This window comes from Vespa mandarinia, chromosome 1, assembly GCF_050613455.1.
Source record: "Vespa mandarinia isolate Hongniang chromosome 1, ASM5061345v1, whole genome shotgun sequence".
In the NCBI taxonomy this organism is placed as follows: Eukaryota; Metazoa; Arthropoda; class Insecta; order Hymenoptera; family Vespidae; genus Vespa; species Vespa mandarinia.
The window spans coordinates 9,777,501-9,784,015 of record NC_140810.1 but is presented as its reverse complement, the minus strand read 5'-3'; the positions used below and the strand labels follow the sequence as shown (position 1 = coordinate 9,784,015).

The window sequence follows — 6,515 nt, the reverse complement described above, 5'->3', positions numbered from 1 at the left end:
ATTTCTAGATGAATCCATGAGTGATATACAGCTTAAAGAGTGGTTTAAGAGATTTAAAAATGGTCATACATTAGTTAAAAATGACTCTCGTTTTGGCAGGTCATAACGACTAAAACTCCTGAAAATGTAGAACGAGTTCGAGTTTTAATTAATTAAAATCATCACTTGACTGTTCAAAAGTATTACAAAGAAATTTTGAAACGACTGCATGACGCAGTGAGAAGGAAATGGCGAGGTTTGTGGAAAAGTGCTGACTTGGTGCTGCATCACGACAACGGACCTACATATTCATCGCAACTTATCCTGCAATTTCTTGTGAAACACAACATTGTACAGCTTCGTCAAGTCCCATACAATTCTAATCTGGCTATTCTCCAAATTGAAGAAGGGAAGAAGATTCGATGACTTGGAGGACACATAAAGAAACGCGAAAAAGCGACTATTAGCTATTCCGAATATTCTCACTATTAATCCTCTTTCTCCTGCAATAACACAATAACGGATAGTTATTTGATAGACCTCATACTATTATTTTTTGAATGTGCCCATTCTCTTATAATCCATCAAAGAGACTATTGGCTTGTGATAACTGAAATATGATATTTAAATTGCAGATTTCAGATGGTTTAATATCTGATGAATACTGAGTTGATTGCAATCCTATATTTTTTAATTGACTGCTGGATTGTTATTCATATACAAGTTGAATTTCGAACTTAGAAGTTCAATTAGTGGCCACGTTCAACTGATGTAAAATTAATGTTGAAATCTTCAGTCAGAATCATAGGTATTTTATTATAATTTTTGATTAAATAGAGTAGCATCTTCTATGGTATAGATGAGGAATCATGGATAAAATCAATAATCTATAAAATTGTTTCATTCGATGTAATAAATACGGTCATGATGAGAATGATTTGTCCATTCTGCAATAAACAACGAGATACACATATTTCTCCGGCTGCTGTACAGTTCATTATCATTCTGGCGTAAATTCAAGTCCATATAATTGATAATTCTTGTCATTTTAACTTTGATAAATTGTAAATTTTGCAACTTAGAGATTGAATAGAATATTTACATGTAATCACAATATCCGAATTAACTCAAAGAGGTTCTGTGGTCAGCAATTATTAATATTCTTGACTAATTTTGTTAAAGTAATTATTATACTTATTATTAAAGTAATTATTACTACTACTACTTACTGCTACTACTTACTACGACTGTTGTTGCTACTACTACTACCCTCTCCCAAAGGTCCCACTCAATGGTCCTTCCTTTGATGATCTAACCTGAAAAGAAGTGAAGAAAGAGGAAAGGAAATTGGTAGAAAAGAACGTTAGTAGAGAAAGAGAAGAAGAGAAAGAGTAGAAAAGAAAGTCGGAAATTATACGCGCATGAGAACGATGGAATTCAGATCGAGGAGTAGATATTGAAGATCGTTCCACCTGAGCGAAACCAGAGTATCAAAAACGCATTTAATTTTTTGATATTGGAAAAAGGAGTCTCACCCAAGATCCCTCCCAAGGGACCATAGCCGAGGGCTTCCCCAAGAGTTTCACCCGATGATTCTACCTAATGATCCTTCCTTCGATGATCAAGTCTGAAAAGAAGAGAAGCAAGAGGAAATAGAAAAGAATAGTGAGAGAATATAAAAAGAGCAATTTTACAAAGTCTCTTAAGAAAATATACAGATATTTCAAAATGTTCGCGAATCACATCTTTTCAGACCGAGTTTCCTTGAAGACAGACAATAACTCGTTGTTATATGTTAAATTCTTTAGGTACCTAGAAATGGTGTTCTAGTTCCGAATTCACTCTGAACTCTTTTAAGTCAGCTCGTAATAATATATAGATTACTTATGAAAAATAAAATTATGAATTTAATTTAATTTAAATTTAAAAGAGAAAAAAAAATGAGAATTCTAATCTAAACAAATATTCTTTTCTCGTGACGCATGGCAAAGGGAGACCTTGGCACACATCTTTGTGTGCTTGTTTCAGCTCCATGTGCACCTTTATTCAGTGCAGTTTCAGTGGTCCTCACGATCGTCATATCTTATAAGTCTTGTAGCTATGACTTTAAAATAAAATTTTATTTTATAAAAATAAAATCATGAATTTAATTAAACTTTAGAAAAGAAAAAACGATTATAATTTGACTTTAACGTAAAACTTAATTTTATTAAAATAAAATTATATTTTAACAAAATATAATTATATTAATTACATTAATTTTAATTCAATTTTGGAAAAAAATGCGAAAAATTTATTACTCAACTTTAATAATAAAAATACATAAAATATGAAATAATTCTATTCGCGTACGCGTGGCAATGTAGGAATGGAGAAGGAATGTAATAGCGTCTCAGTTTCTTAAATCTACACCATTATATCCATCACCATAAGAACATTTTCAGTGACATGGTAAAATTAAAATATGACTAAGAACCATTTTCGAAAGATTCTGAGGAAACTTAAAAAATAACTCAATAGTTTATAATAGTTGCCCTTTTGAGCCAGAATTTGTGAGGTCTCTTCGACATATAGCCTCTTCTTTGGTTCGTGCCCTAACCACTACTATAGAGCATTCGATAACTACCGTTAATGGCAAAGAACTAAAACCGTTCCTTATTCTAAAACGTGGAAGAAAACTGATAAATCTAACGCAACTCTAACGCAAGTCTTAAAAAAGATCGAGAGAATATAGAGAGAGAAACAAAAATTAATATATTAATTGCTAAAAATCCTTTACTAAAAATTGATTAATTTATTCTAAGACTCACAAACTATGATACTACAAGTCTTTTTGCCTTTTATCAATGACTCTACTCAACTTTCCTGATTCAAAAGTAATGATTCTATTCGACTTGTTTCATTCTGGACTCCAACCAGACTTTTCTTTTACCAACAAAATTGATTAAATATTTGATTAATTATTATATAAAAATATAATAAACAAAAAAGGTTCCGATGTTTACTCGCCGAAATTCAAAAGGAAACTGACTCAATAACCGTCAAAGTCAATCAAAAGTTCGTGTTTGTTTATATTATTCAAGTATTCAACAATCGCGAGTTTAAAATTTTGAAATATTGGAAGTTTAAATAAAGATTTACTATTTATTATGTATTATGAGCTTTCTAATATTTAACAGATTTACTATTATTTAAATATTAATATATTCCGAATATGTTATAAATTACTTAAATAATTATAAAATTAGCGAAAGTATTAATTTTCAAGTTTTCACGTTTAGAAAGAGAAAGTTCTATTGTTTATTCTTTGAAATGCAAAAGGCAACTGACTCGGCAAGTAGTTCAAGCAACCAAGATTTTGTTTTGTTTACACTTCAAGTAGCCAACAGCTGCGATATCAAAATTTTTAAGTACTGACAATTTAAATTAAAATTATTATAAGTATTTTGCGTATTTCTATCTATGAAATGTTTACATAAATATTTTTAAAATTAAGAATTAGTAAACATATATATTATATATTATTTGTAATAAAGATCAAAACACGAGTTCATTTCCGCATTATCTATGAGATTTTCTTCTCAGCGCTATTTTGCTATAGTTTCCTGTGCAGGAGTTCACATTATATTATTATTATTACTACTATTATTATTATAATAATAATATGTAATATAATAATATAGTAATGAGACAGTAATAAGAAGAAACAGAAGAATATACTTATATAATATACATTATGACACATATGGTGACGGGTAATTTAGGATAACAAAAAAAGGAAATATGTATCATTTTACGTAGTTTAAGAGCAATCCAACAAATCGTATCCTTGATAATTTTGATGCATGACCGCTCATCGATAGATAACGTCTAATACAAACGCAAAATATGAAAAAAAGTATGAAATCTTTCTTTTGTTTTCATTCGCTATCTTTTCTCTTTGTTTTACTACATTATGATCGTTTGCATTTGTTTCTACACTGTTTCTTATTCACTGTTTCTTAGTCTTTACTATTATAATATAAAATGTATTAAATAATATTTAGATATATATAAATAACATTTACATATATTATTATTATTATTATTATTATTATTATTATTATTATTATTATTATTATTATCACTAGTAGTAGTAATAGTCGAAATAATATAGAATGAACTAGCTTAAAGGAGAAACCACACAAAAAAAACACTGAAAGTTCTACCTCATAGGTAGTATGGAAATAAACTCAAGTTCTAAATTGTATTAAAATAATATATGTATATATTCACTAATTATTTTTAAGAAAATATTCGACAGATTCTTATTTTTTATCGCAGATTTATATACTAATTCTTACATGTGTCAATTACATTATTATCTTGCATACATTTATCATGAAACAAATCTGCTCGTTCCATGAATATCTACAATGATAAAATATTTTTTATACAAATTTTAGATAAACCTTTCATATTTTTTTATAAGCATGAGATGGAATTTTACTTACAGCCTCATACTAAGTTCCATTTTGTGCGCAACAACTTCTAACAATTCATAAATTTTATTTTTCACAGTTTCTGCCACATTAGCAACGATCAGCTAAAGAATCTGTTTGCAACGAACGGCCTATTTTCTTTTCCTTTCTTGTTTTTTCCTAAACCATCAACGATTGTAAGTCTAAGTTACTTGCATCAATGGATCAATCAATGTTCTAATATAATCAATATTATTAATAGCACAGCGTCGAGCATTAGATACACGCTATTTTCAATAAACTGTCCTAAATTTGTTGTAGTCTTTGCTTTCGTAGCTAGTTTATCTGCATATATAATGAAAAACTTACAAATGTCCTATAACATCATTTTCTCACTCATATTAATACGATCATGAATATAAAAAATGATAGAAAAAAAATTGGAAGATATTAATAATGTATGTCTAAAATTTTGGTGACTAATGTATAAGATTCTTCAACATGCCAGTTATGTCCAATTGGATAAAAAATCATTAATGTGACAACTGCATGTATATCGCATAATATTATCAATAGCTTGTAATGTATCAAATTCAACAGCTCCGTCGATTTGTTTTAAAGCCTTGTATACTGCAATATCCAACCAATATGCTACACCAATTCTAAACTATTCGTATTTTCATAGATTCCAATTGTCCTTTGGCATAAACTATTTGGCCCAGGCTATAAAACAATTAATTATTTTAAAGAAGATACATTAAATGATCATTAAAATAATTCATTGCTTTTATATCTTACATAGCATATCGTTGAAACCTGAGAAAGAATTCTAATAAAGTTGTACCAAGCATTAACTCAGAATCATTATTATTATCGACTTCTATATATTTTAATCTCTCACAGATATATTTCAGAGCTTCCATGCACATTTCACTTGTTCTTCTTTTCTTTTCTTTTCATACATAATATACAATGTGTTTGTTCAAAGGAAATTAATTTTCCTAAAAATGAAATTTTCACATAAATGAATATACAACATAAAATAAATTCCAATAATAATGATATCCTATTTTATATAACCTACTTGACGAACAGCTTGTAATAATCTATCTTCTCCAAATAAATAATCTTCTCTGAAATCTGTTCCCATTAACTGGATTATTTTAATTTGATATCTGAATGCATACATGTTTGTCCGATTTAGTCTCCGGTATTACTTGCTATGTGCTCAAATCTTTCAATATAACAATATATAATCACCAATAATTAATATAAGTTATATTAAAATAAGTATATACACACAGAAGCTATATACCTACCATTTGGCACCACCATGTATAATTGTTTTCTCTAAATCTCGAATAACATCCAATTTCGTACTGTTTGTCTCTGGAAAACAAGAATACTTCTTTGCAAGAAATAGATCAAAATATTTAGGAATATTGAGACTGACAATAGACGATAATATCATCCAATTAAATAAATTACAGTAATTATTGTTATTTTGAAAAGATTATAATACTGTACTTAAGAAAGGTATACCCTGAATAGATAGCTATGTTATGGTATTCCTTTCTCTTAAAATTAATCTTCCTATTTTCCTTATACTGTACTTAAGTAAGAATATAGTAATTTTCTTGTCGCATCCCAAAGTAGTTTTGTTAAAAAATGATCCATTATTTATAGATCTTAACAAAGTGACTATAAATTTATTACAAACCATAAAATTAAGTAGATGTTTTTGATGGATCCTAACATATTCAATCCATTGTTCTAGGGCAATGTTTTTAGTTAAGAGGCTACGTTATGCATTATGTTGGAAGATTAAAGCTTCTGCAGGATCAGATCAACAATATTATTCGATTTTTCTTAATCTCAACTTTATATAGCAACAAACCTCGAAATAAATGTCTGAGTTCCTGAATAGCAACTTGCGTATTATGTTCCGCGCATAAGGCCAATTTTAATTTAACAACTCCTCGTCGTTTGGAATTATTTTTTTTCTTCAAAATATATCACATCATGTGCATAGTCGTTGGAATATTTTAAATACAATTAATTTATAAATAATCAAAT

General features: G+C 28.5%; 1 pseudogene; it reads right to left on the bottom strand.

The window, feature by feature from the left end:
- Positions 1-4,429: 4,429 nt before the first annotated feature.
- Positions 4,430-6,515, bottom strand: part of LOC118446142 (protein unc-13 homolog 4B-like) — a 7,310-nt pseudogene continuing 5,224 nt past the window's right edge.